Source organism: Jaculus jaculus, chromosome 16 (assembly GCF_020740685.1).
Source record: "Jaculus jaculus isolate mJacJac1 chromosome 16, mJacJac1.mat.Y.cur, whole genome shotgun sequence".
Classification (NCBI taxonomy): Eukaryota; Metazoa; Chordata; class Mammalia; order Rodentia; family Dipodidae; genus Jaculus; species Jaculus jaculus.
The window spans coordinates 19,552,413-19,568,373 of NC_059117.1; the positions used below are offsets into that span (position 1 = coordinate 19,552,413).

The 15,961-nt window shown below is 46.6% G+C and overlaps 1 protein-coding gene across 6 annotated transcripts in view; it reads right to left on the bottom strand.

The window, feature by feature from the left end:
- The window catches only part of Atxn7l1 (ataxin 7 like 1), a 297,249-nt gene that overhangs the window by 85,503 nt on the left and 195,785 nt on the right, over positions 1-15,961 (bottom strand). The gene's annotated exons all lie outside the window — the stretch shown is intronic.

Consider the following 15,961-nt stretch of genomic DNA (forward strand, 5'->3'; position numbering starts at 1 on the left):
AGAACGCACCACTTCCCCTTTAAGAGATCACGCCCAGATGAGATTGAGGAAAGGCAGAAAGAAAAGCCCGGAGCAGTCAGTCACTGGTGCATCTTGAATTTGGCAGATGAACTTGGGTTTTCCCGAACCGCACACAGAGGCGCTGGGTGTACAGGCCTGGGGACTCAGGACAGTGGTCGTACCCTGCACAGGGCTGCCCTTGGACCTGCTGGCCCCCCTCTGCATGGGTCCTGGGCAGCTTGCAGATGCCTTGGCATTTCTGTTCCCCTCTTCCCTCAGAGCCTGTCCTCCCTGAAGGGCAGTGCCCACCTCAACACCTGGCACTAAGCTTTGGAGAGAATAGAGAGGCTGTTATAAGAATTGAGAAACACTTTTCTGAAATATTTTCACCACTGATTTCAGAGGAGAGTTTTCATCTATTCTGGGATTACTTGTCTATTTATTTTTGTTTTCAGGCAGAGTCTCTTGTAGCCCAGGCTGGCCTGAACTTGTCACGTAGCTGAGGATGACCCATCTGTACCTCCTGAGTGCTGGGATTTACAGGTCATGTCACGCCCAGTGCTTGTTCTGAATACTCAGAAAGCTTATTTTATTTATTAAGGATTTGTGGGGAAGGGCTGGACTCCAATAAAAACAACTCTTCACAAAGGGCCACGGGTTATATGATTTCATAATACACAGTACCCACACCAGGTAAATCTATAGAGACAGAGCAGGATAGTGATTGCCAGGGGCTACCTGGCAAAAGGAGAGAGTGGGCAGCCCAGGGTGTACTGTACTAGATCTCACTGAACTGTTTATTTTGGTACGCGGGCCAAACCTGGGGCCTTGGGCATGGAAAGCCCGTATTCTACAGCTGAGCTAGAACCCAGGCCCTGTGCACCTTTGCATGGTCAGTTTTCTGTGACGTGAGTTTCACGGCAGTTAACAAATGGTGGCGCATGCATCTGGAATTTGTTTGTACTGGTTGGAGGTCCTGGCATGCCCATTCTGTCTCTGCTTGCAAATAAATTATACACACACACACACACACACACACACACACACACACACGTGTATTAAGAAATACACACACACACACACACACACTGGGCATGGTGGTGCATACCTTTAATTCCAGCACTCAGGAGGCAGAGGTAGGAGGATTGCCATGAGTTCGAGGCCACCCTGAGACTCCATAGTGAATTCCAAGTCAGCCTGAGCTAGAATGAGCTCCTACCTCAAACCCACCCCCCCAAAAAAAATAAAAAGAAATATATATGAAGAAAAACAGCAGCGGCAGAACACTCTCCAGGCATGTGTGACACCCTGAGTCTGATCTAAACACTGCAAATAGCCAACAGAACAGTAAGAACAAGCCAGTGGCAGAGTGTGTTGCGAGCCTTATTCTCTCTGTCAGGATCTGTCCTGGATTTCATCCAACATCACTTTACAACACCTGGCGGTTACCTGACAAACCTTATGTCACCTCCTCCAGCCGAGCAGTATATGCCTTTTAGTAAGGGCCACAAAGAGCAGATCTCTCGAGAGACCAAAGTCTTCCAAGACCCCGAATATGACACTTCTGTAGATTTCAGACTGGGGAAGGTGGGGTCATCTCAAATGACCGTCCCACAGGCTAGGGCAGTTTGACAGTGTCAGTACAGCCGTGACGACCAGTCCCTGTGGGAGAATTATTCAGGGACAACCTGGGTTTTGGACCTCTGGGTTCTTGGCATTCTTTGTGCTTGTAGAGAAAGTCTCTTCCCAGAATTGGGGAGAGTTAATCAGTTTCTGACCAGCCAGGCTGGTCAGTGTCCTCTGCTCCACTTCTTGGAATGGAGTTGTTATGCACGGCCGGCCACCCACGGACCAGCCCTCCTTTCTGGATCATTTGCACCATTGGCTGGATACAGTCTGCTCCTGAAGGTTAGGCTGTGACCCGAGGCTCCTTCAGCACATGACCCCCATCCAGGGGAGGACCAAGAAGAGGACTATTGAATGTTGCAATGATCGCGGGAACACAGATAAAAGGGCAGGCAGGCCCTGGGGACTGGGAGCTGGAGTCTTCCCAGAGCCAAACACCAACAGCTTTCCTGGTACCTTTGCTGAGGGTTCCAGGAGGCCCGGGGGAGGGGGAGGTGTCAGAGGTGAATGCTTTCCCTGGCCAGCTCTCCTAGGGCACACTGGCTCTTGTGCAGCTCTCGTCCTGTTTCTCGGCCCAGTTCTCTCTCCTCACCTCAGGTGCCCAGAGAGTAAGTAGGTGGCCTAAGTTCTCAGCAAATAGGTGGCTTAAGATAATGAGATGCAAAATTGACATTGCTCTAGCTTCTGAGGAGCAGCAAATTTAAAAGTATCGTTGCAAACACAAACACAAGCAGAAGCAGTGCAGTTCAAAACTCTGTGCCAAGGACTTGAGCAGACATTTCTCCAAAGCAGGTAAAGAAATGGCTGTAAAGAGCATATGACCCTCCCCCCCCCCCCCACTGGTCATTTGGGAAATGCAAGTCAAACCCGCCAGGAGGTACCACTGTATGCACACTGGGATGGATATTTTTTTTAAAAGGAAGCCAAGCAGAGCTTGGTGGCACATGCCTTTAATCCCAGCACTTGGGAGGCAGAGGGAGGAGGATTGCTGTGAGTTTGGAGCCAGCCTGAGACTACATAGTGAATTCCAGGTCAGCCCCGGGCTAGAGAAAAACCCTACCTCAAAAATCAAAACCCCAAAACAAAAACCAATTCCCTTCTCCCCAAAAATAAATAAAAAAGGAAGCCAGATGTATGGGCACACGCCTTTAACACCAGTGCTCAGAGGGCTGAGGTGGAAGGATTGCTGTGAGTTGGAGGCCAGCCTGGGCTCCATACAGACTGAGTTCCAAGTAAGTCTCTTAATGCTACATTGAGACTCTGCCTCAAAATAAATGAATGAATAAATAACAAGTTAATAAGTAAATGAATAAATGGAGACTTGGCGAGGATGAGAAGAGAATTCCTGTGTACTTTTGTTGGGAATGTAAAAATGGTATAGCTACCATGGAAAAGAGTATCGTGGCTTATTAAAAGTAGAATTACTGGCCGGGTGTCTTGGTGTACGCCTTTAATCCCAGCACTCAGGAGGTAGAAGTAGGAGGATCACTGTGAGTTCGAGGCCACCCTAAAGAGTACATAATGAATTCCAGGTTGGCCTGGGCTTATAGTTAGACCCTATCTGGAACCCTCCCCCCACAAAACAATAGAACTACTCTTTGATCCAACACTTGCACATATGGGTATATACCCACAAGAACTGAGAGCAGAGTCTCAAGGGATAAACGTTCCTAGAAGTATATTCAGAAAAGCCAAAAGGTGGAAGCAATGCAAATGTTCATCAGTGGAGTGATGGCTAAGCAGAATATCAAGTATTCATCAACAGACCAACGGGTAAGCAAAATAATGGTGTGTGCTTATGGTACTCAGTCTTAACAGTGAGGGAAGTCTTGGTATATGCTACTGCATGGGTGAGCCTTTAGGACACTACACCAAGTGAAATAAGTAGGTCACAAAACAAAGACAAATCCTGGGGAAAACCAACCACCCTCTAATTGGACTGGAGGCCCGCTCCATGGGAAGGGAACACATCTCTGATACTGAAAACTTAAAACAGGGGTAGTTATGAGCCCTAGGGGTGTAACGTCTGCTGTTGTCTGGCCAAATGTATATACTCTGCTTATCAAACTGCCCAGTAAGCACTTCTCTTAATGTTCACACCCTTATATTAATGCTACTTTCACTTTTGGTTGAGAATCTTCTCTTTTCAGATGGCAGTGACCTTGGGACGACTCAGAAGGTATCATGGTGATGGAAAGAAATGACCGCACTGCTCAGTAACTCAATATCTGTACCACATCTTCCAAGGCTCAGGGTCTAATGTGGAAGAGGTGGCAGAAAGAATGTAAGAGCCAAAGGAAGGGCAGGACTCCATACAACATGCTCCCTCCAGACACAAAATGGCCTGGATATCCGTGGCCTCACAGTGCCTGATACTACTTGCATAAGACCATCATAAAAGGAGGAAATGATCAAGACATCAAAATAAAAGAGAGACTGATTGAGATGGGGAGGGGGTATGATGGAGAGTGGAGTTTCAAAGGTGTAAGTGGGGGGGGGAGGGAGGATATCACCATGGGGTATTTTTTATGATCATGGAAGTTGTTAATAAAAAAATTGAAAAAGGGCTGGAGAGATGGCTTAGCGGTTAAGCGCTTGCCTGTGAAACCTAAGGACCCTGGTTCGAGGCTCGGTTCCCCAGGTCCCACGTTAGCCACATGCACAAGGGGGCGCACGCGTCTGGAGTTCGTTTGCAGAGGCTGGAAGCCCTGGTGCGCTCATTCTCTCTCTCTCCCTCTATCTGTCTTTCTCTCTGTGTCTGTCGCTCTCAAATAAATAAATAAATAATTTAAAAAAATTGAAAAATTTAAAAAAAGACAAATCCTATCTGAATCTGCTGATAGAAAGTACTCAGAGCAGTCAAATGCATAGGCAGAAAGTGGAATTAAAGTTAGCAAGGACTAGTTTAAGGAGGAATGGGGAATTATTTATTAAGAGGTGCTTCAGCTTTTTCAGGATGGAGAGTTCTGGAGATAAGAAGAGAAATGTGGCAGAACAATGTAAATGTACTGAAAAAAATAAGAAAAAGACAAAGCGAGATAAAAAGTAAAAAAAAATAAAAAAATACAGAATGTCTTTGAGCTGTACATTAAAAACAGCAAAGAGGCTGGATGGGATGGCGCACACTTTTAATCCTAGCACTCAGGGGGTTGAGGTAGGAGGATCCCAGTGAGTTCAAGGCCAGTCTGGTGCTACAGAGTGAGTTCTAGGTCATTCAGGGCTAGAGTAAGACCTTACCTCAAACAAACAAACAAACAAACAAACAAACAAACAAACAAACACACAAACACAAACAGCAAAGAGGGTAAATTTTATGTTGAATGCACTTTATCACAAATTATTTTCCTTAAAGAAAAATAAAGCAATTATCATATAACCCAATAATTCTACTCCTAGGTATTTGTCCTCAAGAATTGAAAAGGCAAACAAATCCTTGCACACAAAGGTGCATAATAGCATGATTCACAAAAGGTGAAACCACCCAAACGTCCATCAGTGGGTGAATGAATAAACAGGAACTGTGGCATAGACATTGGATGAACTATTAAATCAGCCATAAAAAGAATGAATTATGATATATCCTATAATACAGACGGATGTCAAACACATTATATGAAATGAGAATAGGCACAATATAAATACTGTATGATTCCACCTACATGCAATGTCCAGAGGTGGAGAAATTCCAAGACAGAAAGCAGATGAAATGGCAATTGTCAGGGGCTGTAGGTGGCAGGCAAGGGGTGTCACTGTCTAAGGGGTATAAGCTCTTACACTGGAGTGAAGAAACATTTTGGAACTAGATAGAACTGGTTTACGACGTGGATGTACTAAATACCAGTGAATTACTCAGCATAATATGGCTAATTTTATGTTTTGTGACTTGCACCTCAATAGCAATAACAGTAAACCCTGCAGACAGTTAAGGGCCAGAAACAGAACCATCAGTTCTAAGGTAACTGAGAGTTTTCTTTCAAAACCCTGCTTGGAGCCCCGTTAAGAAGGTAATTTTTAAGTTAAGGTAATTAAGGCAGCCAGCAGGAGACAGCAAACAGGTACTCTAAGACTGCGGCTCCGAAACACTGCCAATTTGAACCCATGAAAAAGCAGTCTGTTTTAAGCCCGGTTACACCCGAAAAAACCCCATACCCGCCCAGACTGCTTCTAGCTGCATCCTCGCTTGTCTGTGTTCGGATCGTCTTCCACTGTGTACAGTTTAGTAAAGTTAGGGGAGAGTTTTGATTTTCTTTTTCAAAAATTAATCAAAGATTGATTTCAAGGAAGAATGTAAGTTAAAGAAGAAAGGAAAAGCTCCCACGCTGAGAAGCTGGGAGGGGTCCTGAGCAGGAAAGGTTGTCGAATGTTTTGATTTTAATATCTCTGCTTGATAAAATAAAATTGGGGGCTGGAGAGATGGCTTTAGTGGTTCAAGTGCTTGCCCAAGAAGCCTGAGGACCCAGGTTTGACTCCCCAGTACCCACATAAGCCAGATGGACAAGGTGGTGTGTTAAGTCTGGAGTTTGTTTGTAGTGGCTGAAGGCCCCGGCATGCCCATTCTCTCTATAGATCTGCTTCTTTCTTTCTCTCTCAAGATAAACAAATAAACAAACAAATAAATAAATAAGATAGCTAAAAAAACTGGGCCCACGTACCAACAACAGCATCATCTCATACAGCCTCGGTAAGCTCCACAGTTCTTGACAGATGGGCCAATAGGCCCAGTAGGTCTCTGCAGCCCTTGTACCCCTGACGCAGCTGCCATTGCCACGAAAGCATTCATTGCCCTGCAGGAATCCAGGTCTAGACCTTAAGGTCGGGACCAACAGTTTCCCCAGGCAAGAAGCACCCCCTCCTGGGACACCACTGTCTCCCCATTGCCTCTGTAGGGCTGCAGGCCTGGCTCCCCAGGTGCTGCCCTCCAAGGCGGTGGCATCGCATGATGTGATTGGTCAGCTCTTTGCACAGAGCATCTATGATGACCACACACCAATTCCACTCCAGCCCAACAGGGTCACCGCTCCCCCCACGCTCTAATCCCCCCTCCCACAGGACTCTAATGCTACTAAATGTTCTCCGAAAATCCTTTCTCTGGGGTAAATCACCTCTGAGCTGCCTTGTTAAACCATTCCTCACAAAACATGATTTCCACTGCTACCTTGCCCTCAGGTCTCTCTGGCTCCTACTGTTCCTCACAAATTGGAATTCAGAAGGAAACACAGGCTACATAGGGTCTGCCCAGCTCCTGTCTGTGCACCCTGGACATGATTCTCCTATGAAGGAGGCCAGGTCAGTCCAGACATGTTCTTTTATATAGCTGCCTCATTCCTAAGTATTTTAAAAAATTATTTATTTATATATTTATTTGAGAGATGGAGAGATAAAGGGGGGAACAAACAAACAAATAAAAAAACAAGCTGGGTGTGGTGGTACACGCCTTTAATCCCAGTACTCGGGAGGCAGAGGTAGGAGGATTGCCGTGAGTTCGAGGCCACCCTGAGACTCCATAGTGAATTCCAGGTCAGCCTGGACTAGAGTGAGACCCTACCTCAAAAAAAGGCGGGTGGGGGAGACAAAGAGAGAGAGAGAGAGAGAGAGAGAGAGAGAGAGAGGGAGGGAGGGAGAACAGGTGTGCCAAGGCGTCTAGCCACTGCAAGTACCACCTTGTGCATCTGGCTTATGTGGGTACTGGGGAACTGAACTTGGGTCCTTAGGCTTCACAGGCAAGCACCTTAATGGCTAAGCCATCTCTCCAGCCCTCATTCCTAGTCTTAATGTCACATCTTGCTGTCAAGCTGTGTTGACCCACAGGTGTCCTTTAAAAATGGCACCTTATAAAAATGGATTTGGTTTTCTGCTCCAGCCTGGTAAGTAGCTTTCTGGACCCTGATCCATTAACCAATTGTGGTGGTTTGCTTCACGTGTCCCCCATAAACTTAGGTTCCCGGCTGATGAGATTTGGGAATTAACCTCTTTTGGAAGGAGTGTATTGTTGGGGGTGGGCTTACGGGTGTTATAACCAGCTCCCCCTTGCTAGTGTTTGGCACACTCTCCTGTTCCTGTGGTCCACCTTATGTTGGCCAGGGGGTGATGCCCACCCTCTGCTCATGCCATCGTTTTCCCCTGTCATCGTGGAGCTTCCCCTTGAGCCTGTAAGCCAAAATAAACCTTTTTCCCACAAGCTGCTCTTGGTGGGGTGATTTCTATGAGCAATGTGAACCTGACTGCAACACCAATCCATTCTCCTCCTCAAACCTACCACGCAGAAACCTGAGAAGCCTACTCTGAAAGTCACTTTTCTGCATGCAACCTGGAAGACAGGCCCAAGCGGGTCACTTGATCTATGCCCCAGTGTGATGTGACCATAAACAGCCCTCTCAGGGCACGGTTGATCCAAACCTCCTGCCATTCAGGGTAGGTAGGCCACTGGCCCATCCTCCTGAATGATCCTCTGGTGACTTTCCTCATGCTAACCTTGGTTCTGTGTGAAGTACACACAGTGAGCAATACACATAGTGAGCTGTCAAATCCTTCCTTTATCACTACAGGAAATACAGTAATACAATCAAAATGGTTTTTCAGTTCCTCACCTACTTTCCTATTGGCATCAAAAATGCACATGTGCTAAAATGAATAGAAGAAATGCTGGTATCCAGCGGCTGGTGCCTGAATCCCAGGTCTGAAGTTATTAGACCTGCCTCAGTAAGGCCAAGGGAGGAGAGGAGTCAGTGAACTCTGACATGTAGAAGAGCCTTCAGCATTGAGTCAGGATATACAAACATACATGACCAGTGTTAGGATTATGACTAAGTAACTTAGCAATAGACAAAATATACCCTTTCCACCGGCATTTGAAAATCCATCAAGGCAAGGAGCAATCAGAGTAGATGAACTTGGATTTTCAGCCCAGCGCAGCTGGGTGGCTGCAGGGGACAGAGTCCTGGGTTCCTCCTCTCTCACAGCAGACCAGATAGACCCTAGACTGGCTTGTGAAGAACAGGTGGTTCTTTTCTAGGGGACCCTCAGCCTTCGGGAACATACTATCTCTCCTTTCCCCCTCCACTGTGTTGAGAGTAGGACCAGCATCAGCAGTAAGAGCTAGCAAGAGGACAAGGATGGGGGCGGGCAGTGACTAACCCTAAGTTTCCATCCTAGGTGGTGGTTTGTAAGAATACCAGCTTTGGGGCTCTGATGTTCTCAGGGTGGGCCGTTAGAAACTTCTTAGCTGAGAATACTGGCATCCTCAGAGAAGAAATAACCTCTATCAAGAAACCATTCTGGGGGTTGGAGAGATGGCTTAGTGGTTAAAGCACTTGCCTGCAAAGCCAAAGGACCCAGGTTCAATTCTCTAGGACTCACATAAGCCAGATACACAAAGTGGCACATGTTTTTGCTGTTTTCAGTGGCAGGAGGCCCTGGTGTGCCCATTTTTTTCTCTCTCAAATAAATAAAAATAAGTTAAAAAAAAAAAAAGATCCTGGAAACATTTTACAAAGGGCTGTCAGAAGCCGCCCGTTGGCTCTTAGCAGAGTCTCACTGTTAAAGATAAAGAGGACCCCACAACTTGGGAAGAGGACAAGGAGCCTGGCACAGCCTGGGGCCCCTGGGAAAAGAACAATGTTGAAAATGGGAAGCATTACTAAAATACATTCGCCTGTCTTCATGCATCTGAGGTTCGTTTCCCAACTTCTAGAGAACCCGAGGGCAGATTTTAAAGAAAACAAACAAAAACATATATGTAATCGTTGGCAAGGCATAAAGAGGATGATGTCAATGAGTCTACGAACAGATCAGGGAGTCTGCTCAAAGGTGCTGTGGGGAGGCCAGGAAGGCCTGCTCGATCATTTCTGGCACCCATTCCTTCAACTACCTTTACATAAATCTTCTTCAAGGCAGCTGCTGGAGTCCCTAAAATTATCACAGGATGCATGAAAGGTAATTCAGAATGTCACAGCCGCTGTCAACTTTTCTTTTTTTTTTTTTCTCCTGTGACTTTAAGATACATTCTTGTCTTTCTTTCACTGTTTCCTTTGACTAAGCTCCCACACAGAGATGGTGCCTGGAAATTCATGCTCGTGGACATGGGAATACTCTCTCAGGTGACTGTCTCTATTTCCTGATGGTTACTGCAGTGCTCTGAGGCTTCTGTTTCAGGGAGTTTAGCTGGCTGCTATTAGGAGGATGTTGCAGTTAAGTTCGCATTGCTGGCAGAAGTCCCCTGACCAAGAGCAGGTTTTGGGGAAAAAAAAAAATTATTTTGGCTTGCCGACTCAAGGGGAAGCTCCATGATGGCAGAGGAAAATGATGGCATGAGCAGAGGGTGGACATTACCCCCTGGCCAACATAAGGTGGACAATAGCAACAGGAGAGTGTGCCAAACACTGGCGTGGGGAAACTGGCTACAACACCCTAAACCTGCCCCCAACAATACACTGCTTCCAAGAGGCGTTAATTCCCCAAACTCCATCAGCTGGGAACCTAGCATTCAGAACACATAAGTTTATAGGGAACACCTGAATCAAACAACCACATTTTGCCCCTGGCCCCCATAAACTGATAACCATACATGATATAAAATGCAGTGCATTCACCCAACTTTAGAAGTCTCCATAGTTTTTATCAATTTCAATGATGTTCAAATATCCCCAAATCCAAGGACTTTTAACTGAGCCATAATACCACCCCTCCAAAAAAAACCCCATAATGGCACAGAATAAACACTCATACTGCAAAAGATGGCACTGTGCATAGGAAAGAAATATTCAACCAATATAAGATTTACACGGGACAAACATCAAACTCTGTAGTTCCAAGTCCAATAACTCTAGTTAGTGAAAAGTCTCCTCAAATCTGATAATTCTAACCAGCAACAAGTTTCTGGAGTTCCAATTCCTCCCTCCAGCTAGGATACTCATAGTCCTGGAAAACTTCATCTGGGGCTGGCAGCTGTCCTTAGCAGCCATCATGTGGTCCCAGCATCTCCACTGGGTCCCCACTGCAACCCACAGTTCATCCTCATGGCTCTATGGGGTCTCCATGCAGGCATCCAGCAAACCTGCTTCACACCACTCATGGCCATTTCCAAAATACAAGACCGTGTTGCAAATTAAATGACTCTTTTCTGAATTTCTTATGCTCCACAATGCCGGCTAAGGTGCCAATTTGTTAATCCAGGGCGGAATAAGGCAGATTTGAAGAACAGGACACTCCTTCTTCCTGTTGCCCCAGTGCGGGTCAGCTGGCCCAATCTCAACGGTTGTAAACTCTCAAACAATTGAAGGTGAACAGGCAGCAGTTTAAGCCCCAAAATTTCAATTTTTCATATCCCTCTGCTCTCACCAGTCCATCTCTACTCAATGAAACCCTGCACAACTTCTCAGGACATGGGTATAACAGCAAACCTCTCACACAAACGGCTTCTATCCCAGTCCAGGAAAAGCTCTATCATTCTCATGAGCCAAACCTCATAGTCCTTAGTTCTTACTACATTCAGGTCTTTCAACTCTGACCAGTATAGTCCCTCAAGCTGTACTTACAGCAATGCAAGGCATCTCTTAGGCCAAGGTTTCAAATCCTTCCACATTCCTCTTAAAAATCAGCTCTAAAAGGCCAAAGCCACACAGTTAGGTGTCTATCAGCAACCCCACTCCTGGTACCAACATTACTGTTGCAGTGAGGTTCTCATTGATGGCAGAAATCACCCCACCAAGAGCAGCTTGTGGGAAAAAAGGATTTATTTTGGCTTACAGACTCAAGGGGAAGCTCTATGATGGCAGAGGAAAATGATGGCATGAGTAGAGGGTGGACATCACCCCCTGGCTATCATAAGGTGGACAACAGCAAGAGGAGAGTGTGTGAAACACTGGCAAGGGGAAACTGGCTTTAATTCGCATAAGCCTGCTCCCAACAATACACTTCAATCAGGAGGTGTTAATTCCCAAATCTCCATTGGCTTGGAACCTAGCATTCAGAACACTTAAGTTTATGGGGGGGGGGGCATCTGAATCAAACCACCACAGAGGAACTGTTCCCAGTCCACCCCTCCCCCCATTCATACATCAGAATCCTTAGTACTGAGAGTGTAACCATATGCACAGATAAAGTCTCTGAAGAGCTGATTAAGTTAATAGAGGCCATTAGCATGGGACCCTTGTCCAATAGAGCTGGTGTCCCTATTAGAGGAGGATGGGCCACCTAAGACACAAGCATGCAGAGGACGCCTCTGTGTGAAGGCAACAAAAGTGTGGCCATTTGTAAGGCAAGGAGAAGCTTCAAGAGAAACCAACCCTACAGGCACCTCAGCCTTGAACTTCAGTTTCTAGAACTGTGAGAAAATGAGCTTTGGTTGTTAAAGCACCCTCTTTACTTAATTGCCCAAGGACACTTATTACAAGTGGTTTACCTCAAAGTCACTCACATTCTCCATATCAGAGAGAAAAGCATAGTTTGGTTTGGGGGGGGGCTTCCTAACTTCAGACACGATCACAGCTCACTGTGTTGTTCTGCCTGCTCTGAGGCACAGCAAGGTCAATGTGTGTGTGTGGGGGGGGTGGACACGGGCGGAGCAGGGTCAGCCAGATCCCGACAGCCATGGAATCCTGCCTGGGACCCTGTAATCCTGTGGCTTGACTCAATGCACTACATACAGAGCAGGATGAAACAGTGTGATTCTCAGGTCACAGCCCCGAGTAACTGACTCCTTTCATCAACTTACTTTCCTGGTTTGCTTCTTACCCTTAGGCGTTCTGATTAACATGCGTGCCACTGCTGCGGTTCCAGAAAAAGGCAAGACCTCGGGAGTGAGTGGTTTTTTTGGCCTGAGAAAGTAGCCAACAGCGTTCATATTGGTTTGATGAACCCACCTCGAGCTTTCAGTTCCACGTTGCCTTTGGCAGGAAACTCATCCATTTCCAGGTTCGGTCTGGATGCCCTCATCCTTTGGGACTGCTGGACCCTGCCTAGGATTTCCACTGAGTGTTCTGATGAGACAGAACCACACTGCTGGAACAAGAGGAGAGATGGACTCACAAATGCTTGGTGCTGCTAAGGGGCCAGACACGAGATCAATTACAATCAAACAGTGGATATGTCATTGATCTGCCTCCGGGAGGAGAAATCAAAGTGAGGAAAGGCACTGGCACGAGGATGTTTAGAGAGGCCTTGGGGGTGACATGTCTGGGACACAGACGAGAGGCACCTTCACTTTTCCAAGGATGGCAGGTGCAAGGGTTTGATCAATGTAAAAGCTGGAGCTGGAAAATGACCAGGAGACCTTGCAGCATTCAATGCCATGTCTTCCTCTCCAAGATCAGGGCCTGTACGTCCCCTTCACATCTCTCTTCATTCAGGCTGGCCTTAAGGTTATCTGTACCATGAGTCAGGAGCCTCTATCATGATTGTTGGCTAAGTTACATAGAACATACCCCAAACTAGAGGTTTTCATCCCAACCTCACAAAGGGAAGGGGAAGGAACAGGTCCCCACCCACAGGTATTAGGTGTGGAGAGACTGAATCTAATTAGAACAGTTTCTTGACATCACCCTGCAGCCAGTGTGCCCAGTGCGGACGGGCAACCAGCAGGTGCGGGTTTCATGGAAAATGCCAGGACTGGCATCCAGCTCTTCTCCGTGAATTCATGCTCTACATGGTAAAAGACCAAAGCAAGTCTGACTAGTCATTATTCTCTGCAAGGTCAGAAGAGACAAAAAAAAAAAAAAATAAATAAAATAAAAAAAATCACTATATATGGATGAGAGAAACACAGAAGAGAAAAAGAAATTCGTTCCTAGGAGAAGTCAAGTAGCTGTGGCCTAATGGTCATATTAACTTGCGTTGGAAATTTCTGTTTCAACTGGCCATTCTCATTTAAGGAGTCGGGCTGAAGGGAGGGTGGGACCCGTCTGTGTGGAACCCCCTGAGGGGGGATGACAGCATATTGCCTTCTCAGAAGGCCTTCCCAATGCAGAGGGCCTAAATGATGTTTATCGCTTTCTCCCTCCTTTTCGATTTGTTTAGTTTAAAATATTTAACCCGAGGCACAATGAAGTGTCTCATTTACAACGTTCTCCTGGACCATTAGACTGGGACTCCACACTCATTATGCTGATGAACGTGCTACTTACCCATGCAAATTCCAGGAGCAGCAGCCTAGGAAACGGGAGGTGCTCAAGGTACGCCATCAAGGGCTGCTTTCATTTTGCAGCTATTCAGCACGCAAAGCAGAGCAATTTTTAGCCAACAGTTCTAGTAAATATTATGGGAAACCCTTTTATAGAGTGCTAATTCTGGCTCGGCATTTTCTTTTGTGCCCGGTTTTAGTTCTCATTCCAACCTGCCCAAGGGCCCGCTAGGCTTACACATAATCACATAGTTCATGCGTGAGCCGTGCCCGAGGTGGATGGCCGTTCTCACACTGTTATCTCAGTATCACGGTCATTTCGGAAGGGGACAAACTTTCCAATCCACTAACTTCCCTGCCTGAGGCCATCCTCCCCCATGACCCGGAGTCTTGCCAGCAGGCTGTGGGGGAGGGGTGGGGGAGAAGGGGCGGGGGATGTGGGGGAGGGGTGGGGGAGAAGGGGCGGGGGATGTGGGGGAGGGCTCCAGATGACACAGCTCCTGCGAATGAGAAAAAACAACTACAGCGAACTCACTTTGGGTGTTTGAAACAATACCCAGTCACTGCACCCACCCTCTTGGAGCGTCCCAGAGGAAATGGCATCATCACTTTCATTTTAGTCCGCTTGTGAGCCACCAGGGGAAAACAACCTGCCCTGCGGCAATCACCAGGGGCATCTGCTATCGACTGAAGTGTGCTCTGGAATGTTCCCAAGTGACCGCTCCAGAAAAAAAAAAAGAATTAATTTTCCAGAGCAATCATGGCCCCATGCTGCAGGCGCATTTGGTGTCATTTCTCTAAGCGCAGCAACACATTTCACTTTCCACCGTTTGAAGAGAAACTCTCATGCATCCCCATTTTTCAAAAAAAAAAAAAAAAAGGCTATAAATAACCCAGGATCAGCAAAATTATGCAAAACATCCTGCCAGAAGAAGAAATGTAAACTAAAACCACTTACAGAGCGGCTCAGGCTGCCAACTTAATCTGATGCTACGATGACTGTAAACATGTTGTACTTTTAAAACCTGAAGTGATCCGCATTAGCACCAATGCCATGACAAAAAAGGAAAAAGAAAATAGAAAAAAAATCCACAGCAACTAAATAGCAACGAAAGCTGGGCCTCAAAACAGAGCGACATGAGTGATTCCGTATTCCGCGCTGTGCGCGATCCGACGGCTGACCAGCTGCAGTCAGTACCAGCCTCCCTCGCTCGCACACGCCAACTGTTTTGACTACAGGCACTTGTTAAACACAGAGTTTCAGGTCCTACCAGTTGGACACCAGAAGTTCATAGAACTGACCCAGTGCCAAGATCAACAAACACGAAAAGCGAAACGGCTGCCGGCTGCCTCGTGTGACTGTTTTGTTAACTGTTGATGGAAACCCCGAAGCAACCTGGGTGACAAGAATGACAAAGAGCTTAAGTGACAACAGCAAGAGATCACCACCTCAGAGGAGACGCAGATGTCCATCGGCCGATAAAGGATAGCGCAAGCGACTTTACTGGTGGGATGGGTGGGTGGCTCAGGGAGAGCACTGGTGTGTATGTGGTGGGGGTGGATGTCACATGACGCTGTGGGTATTAACCGAAGGAAGGAACTGGGTGCTTCCTTTCAAGCATCTTTGACTTGGAGATTGCTTTAAGAGATTTTTGCAAATGCTGAGGACCTGGTTCGCATCTGGAGTTTGGAAAAAAAAAATCCCATAGGAGGAAAAAGAAAAAAAAGATATATGTTGGAAGGATTTTTATTTAAGATACACGAAAGGGCCTTCTGGGCTGGAAAGATGGCACTTGGCCTGCAAAGCCTAACAACCCAGGTTCGATTCCCCAATACCCATGTAAATCCAGATGCACGAAATGGTGCATGCATGCGGAATTTGTTTGCAGCGGCTGGAGGCTCTGGTGCACCCATTCTCTCTGTCTCCCTTCTTTCTCTTTCTGCTTGTAAATAGAAATAAATAAATAAAAATATGTATTAAAAAAAGAAAGGGGCTTCTGCATTTCTTGGGTGTGTGCAGCAAGGCCATGGACATGCATAGGAAATCAAGAGGCTCTGACGAGAGGGTAGAAGATAGTTCTCTCCCTCCACCCCCCCCCCCCCGCCGGGCCCGGGGGTGGCTTTAGTCCTTCTTTCTGAATGAAGGCTGTTGGGAACCACTTTCTCCCTACTCAGGACTGGAGTCTGCACTGTCCAATGGGGAATAACAGCCTTTTTACC